Source organism: Chrysochloris asiatica, unplaced genomic scaffold (assembly GCF_000296735.1).
Source record: "Chrysochloris asiatica unplaced genomic scaffold, ChrAsi1.0 scaffold00010, whole genome shotgun sequence".
Taxonomy (NCBI): domain Eukaryota; kingdom Metazoa; phylum Chordata; class Mammalia; order Afrosoricida; family Chrysochloridae; genus Chrysochloris; species Chrysochloris asiatica.
The window spans coordinates 36,906,201-36,925,167 of NW_006408528.1; positions in this window are offsets into that span (position 1 = coordinate 36,906,201).

The following is an 18,967-nucleotide window of genomic DNA, read 5'->3' on the forward strand; positions in this document are numbered from 1 at the left end:
CGGTTCCGACTCATAGTGAGTCAGCTGTAAATCTTTCTGAGGCTGTAAATCTTTATAGGAGCAGAACGCCTCATCTTTCTCAATCTTTACAGGAGCAGAACGCCTCATCTTTCTCCCACATGACCTTGAGGTTGGCAGCCCGACTCGTAACCACTATGCTACCAGAGCTCCTAATCATTCAGTACTGAGGCTAAATAGATTTCTGTGCAGAGAAAATAATCACCTCACCCCACCCTCTGTAATTCCCATTGTGCTTTACCCTATGCAGCTAATCACACATTTTTAACTAATGCCTGTTTAGTCTTAAGATTGTTGGTGCAGACTGAGTAAGCATTTCTGAATCTTCAGCCATGTTTATGAAAGATGGCAGAATTTAGTCCTGATCTTCTGTCATGTTGTTAGCATTGTTGAACTATTTATATTTAATAAGTTAAATGTGGGAAACTTCCAATGCGTTCAGATAATTAAGTTCATTTATACTTTTTAATAAAAATTATGTTTTGAAAAGGCAGGTTAAATTTGAAAAAAGTTAAAAGCAAACAATTGAGGATACATAAAAACCTTCAAATTGCCAACACAATTCAACACTTTTTTTGAGAGACTTATCTGCAATGGGCAGACAAGAATGCTTCAATTTTTCAAGATGATTGTGTCAGATCTAACCTAAGATAAACAGATGTCCTATTTTTTACTTGGTCTTTTTTTCTAGAGTATGGGTGGCTATGTTTTCAAGGCATAAGTCTTTAGCAAATACAGGTTTCCTAGCCTTAAAAAGCTCTGGTAGCACAGCAATTAAGTGCTTGGCTAACACAAAGATGAGTGGTTTGAACACATCAGCCACTCTAGGAGAGAAAGATGTAGCAGTCAGCTCCCATTTACCATATTATTTATTGATCCAGTTTTGAGGATTTTTGCTATCTTTCAATATGGATTGAGGTGCAATCCATATTGATCTTCATTACTAGGTATTTAAAATCCTCTTCACTTTCAGCAAGCAAGGTTGTATGATCTGCATAGCACAGGTTGTTAGTTAAGTCTTCCTTCAATCCTGATGCCATGTTCTTCTTCATACAATTCAGCTTAGATTATTTGCTCAGCATACAGACTGAGTTGGTATGGTGAAAGGATATAATACTAACTAACACAAACCTTTCCTGATTTGAAACCATCCAGTATCCCCTTGTTCTGTTCGAATGACTGCTTCTTGGTCTATGTATAGGTTCCTCATGAGCACAGTTATGGGTTCTGGAGTACCCATTCTTTGCAATGTTATCCATACAATTGTCATGATCCATACAGCTGACAGCCTTTGCATAGTCACTAAAGCACAAGTAAATATCTTTCTGGAGTCGGTTCCGACTCATAGTGATCCTGTACAGGGTTCCCGAGGCTGTAAATCTTTACGGGAGCGAACGTCTCATCTTTCTCCAGTGGAACAGCTGGTAGTTTCGAACTGCTGACCTTGCGGTTTGTAGCCCGATTCATAACCTATACGCTATCAGAGCTCTTTTCCTTGTCAGTGTACAGCTGCAAATGTTTTTGAATTGTCATCAGTTAAACTTTACATGTATGCAATATTAATATCATTTCACAATTTCTACGTTGTATTGGATCAACTTTCTTTGGAATAGGCACAAATATGAATTCTGTTCCAATCAATTGGCCAGAAAGCTCTCCTCGGAAACCCTATACAGGGCCCACAAAGAGTTGGAATCGACTCAACGGCACTTATTGTTGTTCTTAAATGCCCCTGAGCTAATTCCAACCCACAGCAACCGTGGAGCTTGAACCGCCGACTTTGCAGTTCAATGGCTTTGCAGTCTGGCATATTAACCCATAGTACCATACCAGGACTCCAGACAGCACTTACCAACAATATTTACATTGTCCCACCAGCTGCTCCTTGGAAACCCTATATAGGGTCACTATGGGTTGGCACTTAACAACACTGACAATACCTACACTGACTGAACCCTGGTGTGGCACTGGAGAAATAGTACTGGACTGGTAACTGCAAGGTAGGTAGTTTAAACCATCAGGCACTCTTGAAAACCCTATATGGGGTCGGTATGAGCTGGAACTGACTTAATAGCACACAACATTAATGGAGCTCTTTGCTGTTAACCCAAAAGTCAGCAGTTCAAACCCACCATCAGTTCTAAGGGAGAAAGATGTGGTGGACTGCTTCCATCAAGCTTTACAGGTGTGCAAATTCTATGGAGGTAGTTCTGTTGTCCTACAGGGTTGCTATGAGTTGGAATAGACATGATGGCAGTGGGTTTGGTTTGTCTTCATTTGAACATTCTAGAGCCCCAAGTTAAAAAGTTAAATGGCCTGGCTTATTAAATACCTAATGTTTTCATTGCTATTCTTTTACTACTTTATTTTCACTACTTCCTTTTCTAAAGAACTCCACATTGCTGCTGTTGTTTAAGTGCTGAGTCGGTTCTAACCTACAGTGACCCTGTATAGGGTTTCCAAGGAGCAACTGGTGAATTTCAACAGCCAACCTTGCAGTCTGGAGCATTAACACACAGAACCAAACCAGGACTCCAAAACTCCACACAGAAATGCTTAACTCTCTTTCCAGTTCCAAACTCTATCCTATGACTTGGTTCTGGAATTGTGTCCCTTCATTTTATTTTACTAATTCTTTTTTGTTTTAGAATGATTACATTTATTGTGAATATTTTAATTTTCACACAAATTAAAATATTATTGCATAAAACATGTTGCCATGATTTTGAATTGACTGGAAGGCAACAATATCTTATAAAAATACACAGCAAGGAAACATTGTTTCAATTTATTGGCATGTCTACTAAAAGCAATACATCTCACAAAAACACATCACAAGAAAAAACTTTCAATTTATTTACACATGAAAAATGTATCTAGAGAATACTTGTTTCATTGTTTAGAAATGGATGAAACATTCTGAAAACTTTTTTTTTTTAAAAATACCGTAAAGCTCTGGTGGCATAGTGGTTAACCTCTCTGCAGGTGAAACTGCTTCTGTTTACAGCCTAGTAAGTCCTATGGGGTAGAGGTCTACTCTGCCTTAAGGGTCACTAAGAGTTGGAATTGACTTTATGATGGAGGGGAGTTTGGTTTTACGGTAAGGGCTGATGAGGGAAGAAAAATGAGTTTCATCTTAAGCTTATGCATAAATTTTTTTTTTTTTTTTTTTAAATCAAGGAGCTGCTTCCTTCCACAAACTGATTTTACTAAACACCTGTAAGTTGTTGTTATGCTCTTTAAAGTCAGTTATGACTCAAACCCTGTATTGGGTTTCAGAGGAGTAATTGGTGGGTTTGAACTACCGACCTTACGGTTAGCAGTCCAGTAGTGCATATCCTATAGTGCTATACCAGGACTTCAAGCACCTGTATGTTATTGTTGTTACTATTGTTAAGTGTTGTCGAGCCACTTCCGACCCATAGTGGCCCTTTACAGGGTTTCCAAGGAGCAACTGGTGAGCTTCAACCACCAACCCTGCAGTTTGAACCAACTCTGCAGTCCAGCACATTAACCCACAGTGCCACACAAGGACTCCAATTAAGAGTTTAACTTTAATAAAAAATAAAACAAAACACAAAACTATTGGGCTCTATTTAAACCACTTTCAGAGTTTAGTTCTTATCCTTGAATATAATTTGGTAATTCCCATTTAGCTAGTGAAAAGTATTTATATTTGGCATTTAGTTATCAAAAAAAGGGGGATACACAGAAAAAAAATCTGCAACTTTATTTTCTAATTTGTTTTTAATTTCAGAAGTTATTTGGATTTAAGACTATGAATTTCAAAGTAGTGTACTACCCAAGTACAACTTGAGGCCAGTTTACTTCCTCTTTACAGGGCTGAGGGCTTCCTATATCCTGTAATACCAGAGTCTGACTTGACTTAGCAGCCTTAAATCAGCTCTGTGGCGCTGTGGGTTAGTTATAATGCATCAGACTGTAAAGCCGTTTGCAAGGTCGGCAGTTCAAGCTCACCAGCTGCTCCTAGGAAACCCTATACAGAGTCGCTATGGGTCAGAACTAACTCAACAGCACTTCACAACAACTCTCCTTAACAGGGGTTGATATTGTCATTGCTGTTGTTATGCTGCTGAGTTAGTTCCTATCCATAGCGACCCTGTATAGGGTTTTTGAGGAGTGGCTGGTGAACGTGAACCATCGACTTTGCAGTTCAACTTTGCATGCAGTCCAGTTCCCCTTCAGGGGCTGTTGTTGTTGGTTAAGTGCCACCGAGTCGTTTTCCGACCCATAGTGACTCTGTATAGGGTTTCCAAGGAGCAGCTGATGAGTTTGAACCACTGATTTTGCGGTTCAAACCAACTTTGTAGTCCAGCACATTAACCCACAGTACCATAACCACGGTAATAAATTTACTTGGGATATGTATTTTGCAGGAGGACTGTTTTAGCAATGCACAGAAAATGTGAAGTTGTTAAGTCAGGAGAAAAGTTTGTAAAAAGATTTTTATGGGGATGAAAAGAAGGAAACAGTATGCATGCAGACTAGAAATTAGGTAAGTACTCTAAATCAGGTAGGGACGGTTTAAGGGTCCCTCAGATACATCATAAAGTACTGAAAAGAAAAGAAAAAACAACAGTATTTAATACAAACATTTGCCTGAGTGACTGCATTCATAAAAAAATGAAGGAAAAAAAGAGGAAATTTGCACCTAGGAAAATATACTATGTACTTTATTTTAATTTAAGCTATCTCTATGAACCTCTATTCCCTCATTTGTGCACAGAGGACTAAAGCAGAAGACCTTTCTCTCACATAAAGAGAAGCTTCTGTAAAATACAGTATAAAGCCAAATACATGCAAGCGCCCCAGGTAGTGATATACACTGAGTTTATAAGTTTTTTTTAGGTGATTGTGACCTTTTGTTGCTGTTGTTAAGTGTTTAGTGTTAAGTGCTGTTGAATGGTTCTGATACTGTGACCCTGTATACGGTTTCCTTGCAGTTCAAACCAACTTTGAAGCCCAGTGTATTAAATAACTCACAGCATTAGCCCCAGGACTTCTGCCCTTTGTTGTTGTTGTTAAGTGTCCCTGAGTCTATTCTGACCCATTAGCAACCCTGTATAGGGTTTCTGAGGAGCAGCTGGTGAGCTTGAACTGCCAACCTTGCAGTTCAAACGGTTTTACAGTCTGGCGCATTAACCCACAGTGCCATACCAGGACTCCTTTAGCTACATAAATGTCATCAATCAGGTATCAGAAATGTTGTAGTTACAGAAAAACCAGCTTTAAACACAAAACAGTAACTCCTGGTAGTGTAGTGGATTAAGAGTTGGGTTGCTAACCACAAGTTCAGCAGCAGTTCAAATCTACCAGTCACTCCGCAGGAGAAAAATTAGGTTTTCTGCGCCTATATAGATTTTACAGCCTTGGAAAACATATACAAGGTCGCTATAAGTCGGAACCAACTTGTTGGCACACAACCACCAACACCACCATCAAGAATATAGACAACACAAATACAAAAAAGCATACACAAAACTAGACACTTGTTATATTCAAGTTTTGTTTTTAAATGTTTAGCTGTTGAACTTTGGATAGCTTATTGTTTAAGGCAACTTTCAACAACCTTCAACAAAAAGAATAAGCTATAATAAGATAAATATTTAGTTCATCTGGTACCATATTAGGAGTCCTGCTGTGGCACTGTGAGTTAATGCACTAGACTGCAATGTCAGTTTAAACTTCAAGGTTGGCAGTTCAAGCTCACCAGCTGCCCCTAGGAAACCCAATACAGGGCCCGCTATGAATCAGAACTGACTAAATGGCACTTAGAAACAACATTATCATATTTGGTGACACTTTACATGCTGAAACAAAGTCTAGACATCTTTCATTTTTAAAAGTATAGATATTTGGGGGGAAAAAAATCAGTATTTGTACTTTTCAGACAGGAGTCCTAGTGTAGGCTGCAGGATAAGCACTGGACTGGCAAGGTTGGTTTGGACCACAAGGTCGGAAGTTCAAAATCACCAGCTGCTCCTTGGAAACCCTATACAAGGTCACTATGAATTCAGAATCAACTTGATGATACATAACAACAAAGCTTCATACAGGTGTTATATATAATTCAGTGACAAAGGCTTTCTTTGTAAACTAGAAAAACTACCATATTAAAGTGAGAGATGGGGATAAAGATACTGAAAGTAAATGTACTAAATTAACACTTATTTTTGCTATTTGTAATAGTTGGCAAAGGAATCCTGGTAGCACAATTCTTAAATGCTCAGCTGCTAACAGAAAAGGAGGTTCGAACCCAACAATGGTTCAGGGGGAGAACAGACTTGGTGACCTGCTCCTGTAAAGATTTCAGCCTAGGGAAACCTAATGGGCACATGTCCTATAGGGTCACCAAGCACACAATTTAACAAAATTCATTAAAAGTGATCAGTGTAGTCTAAAAATTTACAAGGCAAGAAATGCTAATCCTAAAAAAATAAAATAAAACCCCCAAAACTAGTCATATACAGATGTCCTGATGGACAAATATTGGATCACAAGGTTGATTTGAAGCACAGGGTAGTGGTTCAAACCCATCAGCCACTAATCAGTAGCCCTATACAGGGTCCCTATGGTTTGGAATCGACTCAATGGCACTTTAAGATACAAAACTGCAATCAACCTCCACTATTTTTCATCTTAAAATTCAATGTCATAGTTTATTTGGAAGCTACATAGAATAAGTTCTTTTTATTCTATTGGGTATGCATCATCGATTTATAGACTTATAAAAGAATAACTTAAAAATTCTATAAGCATACAGTGAAATGGCAAGAATATGACAGCTACCTTGCGAATTATAATCAGAACTGTCTATAATGACTACTTACAAGTTCAGTTACAACTCTTCAACAACAATAGTTATATATCTGGTCAAACAGGATTCAGTTTAACACAGAAGGATAGAAAAACACACACATAACAAACAACATGATTGCTATATGATTTCAGCAGGTTGACAAATTTACGTTGTCCTAAAGTCATAAAATAATTTTGCATGACCGCAATTTAAGATGCTTAATCATGAACAGAAATACAAACCTAAAATTTGAAGCATTTGAATAAGATCTCTTTTGAAGTCCAGATATAAATTGTCTTTACTAAAACTTTCCTTTAGTGCCATACCAGGAGTTGCTTCAAATTTCAGGTTTGTATTTCTGTTCGCATATTAAAATGATGTACAAAAAGTTCTGGTGGAGCAGTGGTTAGATGGTCAACAGATAACCAAAAGGTCAATAGATTGAACCTACCACCACCTGGTTCCTCTAGAGAAAAGACCTAGCTAGCAATCTACTCATGTAGAGCATGGCCTAGGAAATCCTGTGAGAAGTTCCATTCTGTCACATTGGACCGCTATGAGTCAGAATGGACTTGACTGGAATAAAATAACAAAATAACTTACAAATGAGGAAACAGAGAGGCAAAGTAAATCAATCAAGATTATGTAGCTTGTAAAAGGCAAGCTAACTGGGAAAGGAAGTGCCTAATACTAAAGCTCATGCTTGCTTTGTTATGCCTTTTTTTCTACGGACAACCAGAAAGAAAAAAGTAAGCGTAGCTAGAAATAATTTGAGGGCCTATTTTTTTTAAATTAATGTTTTATAGTGAATTATGTGATAGTGTACATGGGAGAATAGCTTTACATTCATCCTATTGTATATTGTTTCATTGCCATGCATCATCAACCACATACCCTGCAAGCCTGCCCCCACCCCACCCCCCACCCCCGGTGGTCAGCACACAGCTCCTCTCCCTCTCTGGGTCTAGAGTCCCCAGGCCTCCATCTCTGGTGTCACTGTTTCTCTGGGTAGGGTTCCACTCTTCTCCCTTGATGGTCACAGGGACCTCCGCTCCTAGACTGCAAAGTCAGTCACTCCCCTCCTTTTGCTACAAAACGTCCACCTTTACATTTCCAACCCTCAGTCAGTCCTGATTAACAATTATTCACCTGTACCACAAGGGACCTATCCCCATCTCCTTTCATCAGCCTCTCCCAGACAGATTGGATACTACTCAGTCGAGAATCTACCTCCTCTGCACCTACTGGATCTAGGCTCCCTCTTGAAAGCTTGTAAGCCAGTCACTTCTTGCCTCTGTAGACCCCCATTTTGGGTAGCCAATGTCCAAGTTGACCATCCCTGTCTAATCGTGTGTACGGAGGGGATGGGAATGATCCTCACTGTAAAGGTTTGTTCCCTCTTTTGAGCTACTGCATCCATAGGTGAAGGTCAAGTTCATCAAATTGTATCAGATTACTCTTTTTTTTCTCTTCTTCTTATAGTTGAGCTCTGATCACCCAGTCACTGAAGCCAGGTTGAGTGGATATTATCCGTGTGGATGTGGGGCCTAATTTTATCTATACCTGAAATAAGAAAAACTGGGGAATGAGATTTATAAGATGGCAATTAAACAGATTCTTTTAATTTACCAATTTTTGATTTAAGTTAGGCTATCAATTTCTAGGTTCCAGACTGTGGGACTCAAGTCAGTCATTTCCATTTTTGAGATTATCTCCTTAAACCCACCTCTTTACTATCAGAATTCACAAATACTTTGTCTCTTAGTACAAAAAGTTTATTTCACCTGAAAAACAGATAACTGTGAATTCTGATATTCCTACAAAAATGTTTAGTACTTTGGTTACATCCCACATAGCTTAATCCCAAACTAGATGATAAACTCTTAAGAGTAGGACAGTCCTTCTATCCTACTAACAAGCAGAAATATTTGAGTGAAGAGAAACCAAATTTGAGAGATGACAACATTGACAAAATACATGTTAAGAAAAGTGGAGACACACAAAAAATCCCCAAGTTTTATAAAAACATAAAACCAACCAGGGAATTCTGGCATTGTGCTTTACATTCAACTGACTTGTTATTATTACCATAAACATACATTATGAAAGAACTTTCATATTATCTATTAACTTTGTAATTTGTTCAACAAAATGGAATGCCTATTATAGTGCCAGGAACTGTGTGCACTTTGGCTACAAAAGATAAGACATTGAATATCAAGAGCTCGTGTTGTTGCTAAGTGCCATCGAGTCAGTTCCAATAGCCACTCTGTGTAAGATTTCCTAGGAGTAGCTGGTGGGTTTGCACCTTCAACCTGACTGTTAACAGTCCAATGCTTATCCTATAGCACCACACCAAGACTCGATAAAACAACCACTATGAATATGACACGAACCAAGTACAAGCAATGTCTCATTTTGTGGAGGAAAAAAATTAACATTTCCATTTACAAGTCAATAATTGCTCCTAGAGCTTTTGTATTTTATTTAATTGCCAATATTACTGTGATGAAGTAGTTAATATCTATTTGACGGATTATGAAACTGAGTCTTGGAAGTGGTATTCAAACTCAAGTCATTCTAACTTCAGAGATGTCCATATGCTTATAAAACTTTGAAAGATACTAGGGGCCAGATGAAGGAACTCATACGTGACAGGGTATTTAGACTTCATCCTGCAATCAACTAAATGTTTTTTAACATGTTTGATTTTATAAAGTTAGAAGGGTAGAACCACTGACTAAAACAAAGGGGAAAAAATGCTACATTTCATCTTTGTAAATTACAGAATGTAACAGCAAATAGTATTGCATAGGATAGTTATGAATAAAATAATTACATTTTTCTATTAATCACTATGAACTTCTGGTGTGACACTGTGGGTTAATGCACTGGACTGCAAAGTCGGTTGGAACCACAAGGTTGGTGGTTCAAGCTTACCAGTCACTCCGTGGGAACCCTATACAGGGTCACTATGGGTTGGAACCGACTTGACAGCACTTATAGTTAGCCAGATTCAGATTAAGTATATAATTATCAGTTTCTCCAATGTGTACAAATTAACCTCTTCAGATCAAATCTACTCAGCTTTGGCTTTTATGTCTGAAAACCACTGAATCGCAGTGGTTTTTTTTTTGAAGAACAAGTTCTTATTAGTCAAGAAACAAGCAGAGATGTTTGTGTAATGACTTATGTTATCTTCTTTATCCTACTACTCCTACTGTCACTCAAGGTCTTCTTACTCCACCTATGTTAATGTTAAAGAGGCTACACTTATAAAGCCAGCCCCTTTCCCTTGGTTTTGAAGCTAGACAAGATTTTAAAAGTACTAAAATATTTTATTGTTCCATGGTGGGGGCTCAAAAGTGAGTATAACAAAGTAGAGCAAAAAAAAAAAAAATTATCAACTTTGGTGCGATCAAAGAAACAGGTGTTGAAATTACTGATTTGCCACCTTAACAAGATCTCTGAACAAAGTCTGAAGGAACTTCAAAAATTGCATAGGAAAATGTAATTAAAGTATAGTGGTATTTTTCCACGAACTTTTGAAGCCCCTTCAAAAACATCTGATACATAGCCCCTTTATTAAATATCTACACATAGTGTGGTATACCTCACTTTAGTAGTGTAGTGGTTATGAATCAAGCTGCGAACCGCAAGGTCAGCAGTTCAAAAGTATCAGCTGTTCCGCAGGAGACAGATGAGGCTTTCTGCTCCTGTAAAGATTTACAGCCTTGAAACCCTGTACAGGGTCACTATGAGTCGGAACCGACTCTACAGCACATAACCACCATTCCTAAATCCTTCCAACTGGCATATTCTCATTTATTAACCAGTAATCTCTGCTTTCTTTGATGTTACATGTCAGCAACACACCAAGCTATGCACAAAGAAGTGGAAGTGGCATCAAAATTGAACTGCATTTAAGCAGGTAAAGGTTGAAAGAAAACAGCAAGTAAATATTTAAATGATAAATGCTTCAAAAGGTCTAATTACAAACTTAAATAGTTTATGTGTCTAAAATACAGAAGAGTCCTGAGGGTGAGGTGGTTATCTGCTCAGTCACTAATCAAAATATTGGTAATTTAAACCAACCAGCTAGTCTGTTGCAAGACGTGGAGGTCTGCTTCTGTAAAAATTGCTATTAAATGCTGTCAAGTAGGTTCTGACTCATAGCGACTCTGTATAGGGTTTCCAAGAAGTGGCTGGTAAGTTTGAACCACTGACCTTGCAATTACCAGTTCAGTGTTTATCCTACAGTGCCAAGCCAGGACTCCATTAAAGTTATAATCTCTAGGAACAAGTTTCTATATCATTTAAACCAACTTCAGTTGTTAAAAAAAGTATCATTTATCCTAGGTAGACAACCAATTTAGTTTATTAGGACTGGTGCTGTATAAATGATAGTTTTTGATTGGAGATATATTCTATAACTTAAGACAATGCTATTTTGTTTTGTGGTGTGTTTAAAAGCAAAGATGCAAACAACCCCAAACCCCATTTCCTTTTATAAGTAACAGAAATGTTAAGGTAAATTCTGCATACTGAATTTTATGAAATAAGCAAAAGAATTAACACAATTAGAAGTTCTAAGGAAAGCAGAGTTGAAAAAATATGTTTAGAAAATTTATTCTGCTTAAACTATTCAGAAAATTTGTTATGCTTAAATTACCAGCGACTCACTTCTTTAACCCTGTCAAGACTGAATTCTTTTTGTGTTCAAAATTTTTTTTCTGAAACCATGTTTTTCAGTAATGGATGAATGAAATTGAAAAATAATTTTTTTTTGAGGTAATACGGATTTTGACACAATTAGTAGGACACATTGTCCTAAGGGTGGTTTCTAATATTAAAATAATGGTGTCCACTTCTTTAGATTCACAGTTTTACAGACTCCCACCAGAATGCAACAAGCACTAAAAGTGAGATAAAAGCTACCCACCAAATCTGCTGTAGAAAATGTAGATGAGCACCATATGTCCTATGGGTCACAAAATGTCAGGTAAAAAAGGGCATCTGATTTTACAGTTCTTCACTGGTTGTATTACATTTTAAAGAATTATTTTAACTATATGAACTATCAAATTTCACGGGAGAAAAATTCCTGCTCCTGTTAAGATTTAAAGCCCTGGAAACCCTACAGAAGGGAGCTATGTGTAGGAACTGACTCAATGACACTTAACAATAAAAACTGTAAAATTTATGTCACTTAAGAGACATGCTAGAGTTAGAATTGTTGGTGTTAAGTGAGTGTCAAGTTGGTTCTGACTCATAGCAACCCTGTATAAGGTTTTTGAGGAGTGGCTGGTGGGTTTGAACTGCTGACTTTGCAGTCCAGTGCATTATCCTGTAGCATGACACCATTAATTAGTTGAGCACACTTAAAAAAAAAACTATGGGGCCCTATGAGCTTTTGCTACCTTCCTATTTACTTAAGTTTATGTGGCAATAGCATACTACTAGTTTCTCTGGTTTCCAGATGAAATTCCATAGTGTAAAAATGCTCCAAACTTAACTGAATAGTCAAAAGGAAGTGGACTATACTATCTGTTTAGAAGGCAAGTTAGTTAACTTAAAGAATGTTTTTCTGGCTACTTAGAAAAAAACTTATGGTCTCCTTGTATTATGAAAAAAATAATAAAATTTGCTCAAGGTATTTACAAACCTTGAAAGTTCAGTTTAAGGAGCTCTGGTAGCATATTGGTTACGAATCGGGCTGCGAGCCGCAAGGTCAGAAGTTCAAAACTACCAGCTGTCACCGGAGAAAGATGAAGCGTTCTGTTCCCATCAAGATTTACAGCCTCAGAAACCCTGTACAGGGTCGCTATGAGTCAGAACCGACTCCACGGCACACAACAACAAAGGTTCAGTTTAGTTTTGTTTTTTTAAGTCACTATCTGCAAAGATGGACTCCTGGTGTGGTGCTGAACCATTAGCACTGTACTACGAACCAAAGGATGGGGTGGAACACAGAGGAAAACATCATATAAAAACAAAATCCAGCAAAAGTCACATGTAATTCAAAATGTTTTCTTATTTTGAGCTTGAATTTCATCAAATATGTCAAATGGCAAAGTATTAGACAACACCTATCCAGAAATTCACCAAAAGTATTAAAACAGCCAGAAAAACCATCAATGTCCAATTCCTCGGAACCCCTATACAGGGTTGCTAGGAGTCAGAACTGACAGCATTTAACAACAACACAGGTTAGCACACTGATATCTATATAAAATTTACATCAAGAAATAAAACAAAACTAATTAAAATTAAGGGCATAGCAAACTGGGTCCTCTAATATCAGAGCAAGCAGTGCTGCATATGTCTATTTGACAAACTCCAAACAAATTAAGAATGATAAACCTAAATAACCATTGTCTATAAAAATATCACTGAAATTTGTTAAGTGAAATGTTTTCTAGATTTGAGAAATATGGAGTCAAAAACACTCAAGGCCCAGTTATTTTTTTCTTCCCATCTTTTTTGTGAGATGGAACTATCTTTGTCCCACTGGCCACATCACCCTTAAATCTTACCTAATGAATTTAATGACAGTGCCACTTATATGAAATGGGAGGAGAGAAAATCCTACCTCTGGACCTACCTAACCCTTCATCTTGTCTCCAAGCTCTGGTGTTCAAAAGAACACTTGAAAAGGTTCAAAATGCTGTGCTTTATAGCTCAGACAGCAAAGTCTATTGTGACGTGCCTTGGAGTAGGTTCTGACTAACAGCAATCCTGTAGAGGGTTTCTGAGGAGTAGCTGCTGGGCTTGAACCATCTTGCGGTTGCTTAGCTGTTCATAACCAGGGCTGTAAGGTCTACTGTTGTTGTTAGGTGCCTTGGAGTTGACCTAATAGACCTTAAGGAGTGGGAACTGATTCGATGGCACTTAATGATAACAATTGTAAAATTTATGTCACTAAAGAGACAAACTAGAATTAGAACTGCTGATGTTGTTATATGCCATTGAGTTGGTTCTGACCCACAGTGAACCTGTATAGGGTTTCCAAGGAGCAGCTAGCTGGTGAGCTTTAACTACCGACCTTGCAGTTCAAAACGATTTTGCAGTCCAGTGCATTAAAACCAGGACTCCAAGGTAAAGAATGGGCCATACTATTTGGGAGTAGGGGGGACTGGGCAGAATTTCAGATGCATAAAAAATCTCAAATTGTGTTATCCAGGAGGGAGAAGAGACACGTCAGAGAGTGTGGACAAAGGCACAAAGGTATGAAATAGCACAGCACAATTGGAATTAAATGCATTTCAGGATATCAGTGGATATTACGAAGATGACGGTAGACAAGATCCAGATCAAGATTAGACTATAGCAATAAATGTGATTGACTCTTTCCTAGTAAATAGTGGAGGGAAAGCGCAAGTTTTAAGTAGTTGTTGTTGTTAAGTACCGTGGAGTCGGTTCTGACCCATAGTGATCCTGCATAGGGTTCTGAGGAGAAGCTGGTGAGCTTGAACCACTGACCTTGCGGTTCAAACAGCTTTGCAGTCTGGCGCATTAACCCACAGCACCACACCAGGAGTTGATTGATATAACTAAACATGCAAGTAGACAAAATATGCAAACTAGTAGAAGACAATTGAAATTATATAAGAAAGTGATGATTTGAACAAAAACATTAAGAAAAGGTAAGATGGGGTATAAATTACCCAAGTCATAAAATTTAGATCAAGCAGCAATTTGCTGTTGTTGAGAGGTTAAGTGAAGCAAGTTCTTAGGTTTAGATATCCAAATGCAAGCAAGAATGAAATTGCACAGAGAACACATCTAAAAAGGTAGTCAAAGAACAGTAATAATTTTTAGTGAAGTCAAGAAATCTTAGAGCTCAAGAGGTCCTTAAATTTGACAGTCAGCAATGAGGGTAACTAGATAACAAACCAAACCATATAGACTATATTAGTACAAAACAAAGAGAAATTGTATTATTTTGGAATATGGCCTCTTTTCCTTATTAAGGCACAGTGATGCCCTAATCATTTTGAAAACTACCTTAAAATCTACCGATTTAATTTTTTGTCTCTTTTAAGAAGGAGTAATGTTGCTTGGAGGAAAGGAAGACATTGTTTAACGTTTCTATAACAAAGTATCCTTTGAAGTTATTTAAGAGTTTTTATGAAGATAAAAGGCCCATTTTGTTTCTGGAGTAAATTTAAAAAGCAAAGCACAAGGTCAGCAGCTGGAGCCCACCAGCCACTCAGCTGGAGAAAGATGAGGTTTTCTGCTCCCACCAAGATTTACAATCTCGGAAACCCTATAAAGGGTCCTGTAAATTGGAACATATTGGACAGCACTTAAAAACTTAAAAGATTTAAGAATACACAAATGAACTTAGAACAAAATCTTTTTAATCTACAGCACCAAGAACCTACAGCTAAAACCAAACAACCAAATCCATTGCTAACAAGTTGATTCCGACTCACAGCGACCCTATGGCAGAGTAGAACTGCCCAATAGGATTTCTAAGTTGCAAATCTTTGCAGAAACAGATGGCTACATCTTTCTTCCAAGCAGCTGGTGGGTTCAAACTGTCAAGTTTCTGTTTCACTGCACCACCAGGGCTCCTACCCACAACTAAGTCTCAGCAAACTACTACAAATCTTGACCCCAGATTAAACTCATCTTTTCAGGACCAGCAAGCACCAAATGTTACAGGTGCTAATGCTAACTAGATTTAGCTGAAAATCTCTGCTGAATAACCCTCTTCTCACTCTACACCAACCAAAGTGAAAAAAAATCTTTTCAAATCTTCACTAGGTAAAATGATCAGTTGTTTGCCACAAACTCATGCCCTGAATTTGAAGGAGAGGGGGTAGGAACATGACAGACTGCTAGATAGGTACTGAAAACTGTGAGAATTATTAGTACAAAACAAAACTACTAATTAAGCTTTCAAAATTGTGTAACAATGAGCATGTTTTTAATATTCCCTTTGCCAGTAATAAATGCTTATTAGTGTTACATAAGTCCCTGTGTTAGCAACGCCAACCTATGGCCTAACTTATGAACAACTCCTATTTGCCCTTTAGCACTATGTAAATTTGCCCACACTTTGAAAGGACCGAGCCAACCAATCCACTGCCATTGAGTGGATTCACAACCACCTTCCCTTGCTGCACTTTGCAGTTTTTAGATCACTGAAAAGACTTACTGCCTTTTCTTGCACTAACCAAACCCACGGAGCAGTCAGTAGAGCTCCCAAGGGTGTAAATGCTTAAGGAAGCAGGCTGTCACATCTCTCTGCAGTGGTGGGTTTGAAAAGACCTTTAGGTAGCTCAGTGCCTAACCATTATGACACCAGGGCTCCATTTTCTTGCACTAAAGTCTAAACAAGAGCTGTACGTACGTGTTCCGTCTTAAGCTACCAACTAGACTTAAACGGACCTGCTCTCATTTGTGCCCAGGGACTGTTTGTACTAATGTATAAGTTGTTGATCACTATTTAGCTAGTTTGACCAACTGAAAATAACCAAGCCCAAAACGTGTACACCGTAACTTAAGAACCAAAATAGTCTTTTTGAACTGTGGATCTTCAGTTTCAAAACTAAAATGATCATTCATAGCAGGGCTTCCAATGGGTTTATCCTCATCTGACCCTCTGCTGAGAAGGCGCATTTCCACTCAGATATCCGGAATTTAACAACAACATACTGAATCAGGGAGTCCCGGCGTGACACTGTAGGGCTGCTAACCTCAAGTTGTGGTTAAACCCACCAGATGTTCCTTGGAAACCCCACACATAGGTCACTAAGAGTCGGAATTGTCACGACGGCACTTAATATTGAATCAGACTCTACATTTTAATAAAATCCCTAGATTATTATTTTCAGTATATCGAGGCGTGGGGAAAAACAAATTCTCAGCAGGGAGGTCTAACCGGAAGGAATTCGATGCAAGCCGTTTTTAAACTATTACCAAGTGATTTTAAAAGGTGGTCTTTAATAATTTCTAAGGGTGCAAGAACCTTCATGAATAACATCTATCAGAAGTGATTACAATTATAACAAGTTTATTTTTAAAGAGAGAGTAGAAGATAGACTAAAAGTATTAAAAACAGCCTTACAACTTCGTGCAAGTTAAAAGCACTAGCAGGTTTTATTCTTCAAAGTATTGCTAATTATGCGTATATTTAAAAAGACAAGAAAGCCCATTGGTAGGATTACACATTCTTGCTCGGAAGGGTACAGAAAGGAATATAAAGTAATGAAAGGAGGAATTGTTGTTTTCGAAAGTTTGAAAAAGGCCCTAAAACGCACATTGCATAGTCAGTCCTCAGATTCTTGTAACTTTGAGGAACTTATAAGGTTTCCGGGGTGCTATTTACACCTTAGGAAATACTTCTCTAATCGGATCTGAGAAACGTTAGGTTTCTTCAGAAAAAAGCTGCCACTCTTGACGTTGCCCCAGGGGCTATTCTCTCCTCGCTCCGGAGTCCGGTGGTCCTCGGGGACTCCGGTCCCACAGCAAGCGTCTGCCCCCTTACGTAAGTACACTTTACAAGGAGAAAGGCAGATCAGAAAATAGGGCGTCCGGCCGCCTCCTCCTGCACAGCAGCCGTCACAGCCGTGAGGAGTGTCCCTCCGGGGGCTTTCCCCCCGGAACCGCAGCTGGTATGCTGGTTTGGGGGAGGGGAAGCGCCTTCAAACAGTCATCTCTTCCTCTTCAGGCGGCCAACGCCGACCGCACCAAGTCTCCTCCGCCCAGGCCCGTCCCCTCCCCCGCCCCAGCCTGGGTCGGAGCCAAACCCCACAGGAATGCAGCCCGGTCACATGCGCTGCGGCGGCGGTGGACGTGCCTCTCCCCCCGCGCCCCAAGGAGACCCAGCGCCATCTTGCCCTGACGCAGTTAACAAGTGTTAAGGGAGAAATTGTGTCTCCACGTCCGCGCTAGCGCCCCAAAGTTTCGCAGAGGCCGAGCCGGGGCCCTCACCTCGCGCAGGGACTGGAGAAAATGGTCAAGGAAGAACCTTAAGATTCCCTTCGCCACTGCTTGGGTTCCAAATCGTCCGCGGAAGCAACAATCACCAACGCCACTTCTCCCTCTCTGCCTTTGCAACAGCCTCCCCCGACCGCCTTGGCCCCACCCGCTGCTGCAGCATGAGGTCATCGCTAGCCAATCAGGACGCGCCGGACAGAACACATTCGGCCTTGATTGGCTGCCTGGACCGCCTCTGCCTCTCCCCACCCGGCTCACCAAGCGCTTCGGGTCGCTGTGGGGCAAGGACAAGACGGAAACCGCCATTTCGGGGAAAGACCCCGAAAAGAAGAACCGGAATCACCGTGTCATTTGAGTGGGGAAACCCGTTTTATTCTTTGGCCGCCCCCATTTTTCTTTGAGATAACCCTCTTTCTATTCCTCCCTAGTTTAATCACCGCCACATAAAGGAATTCCCGCTCCCCTCCCCGCACATAATCCCTTCGGCGGGGAAATCCTTCCCCAGGGCCAAGAGGAGGCAGCGACGGCAACTGCACGGACGGCAACGGCAGCTTTTTACCCCGAAACACGGTGGCAGGGAGGCGGCGTTGACGGTTGCTGTATTTTTCATGCTGTTTCTGCCCCCGACCTCTTCCGTTTCTTGCTCCTCCATCGAGACGGCGCTAGTCTCGCCAGCTCCGCTTTTAACCGGTGCTCGGAGTCTGCGCACTGGAGCCTCCTCGGCCCCTAGTGGGCGTCGAGTGACGCCCCAACTGGGTTCACCCAGCGCTGGAGGCCAGACTCGGGGAGGAGGGGAGACCGGGACTGGGGTAGTTTGGGGAGTGGGAGAAAGTGCATTGCTTCAGGAGGGTGACCATTCCCAGAGCCCACAGTTATCATCCTCCCCCCAGTAGTGGTCTGCCCAACCTCACCGATAGTCAGATTTGAGGGCTAATTAGGGAAAGGGAGAAAGAACTAATCCCAGCAGATACCGAAATTTCCCCAAACCTTCCGTCAGTGGTTGAATGCATCAACTGCAAAGGACGGAGATTCCATCTCACTGCTTCCAGTTTCCTATCTTCGAGCCTCTGTGGAGAGCAACGGCAGGCGGCCGCCCACAAGCAAAATGGCGGCGGGCACCTTCGTCCCCTCCCCCTCTGCCCCTGCGGAGCGGGGCGGGCGGGCCCGTGCACTTGCCGC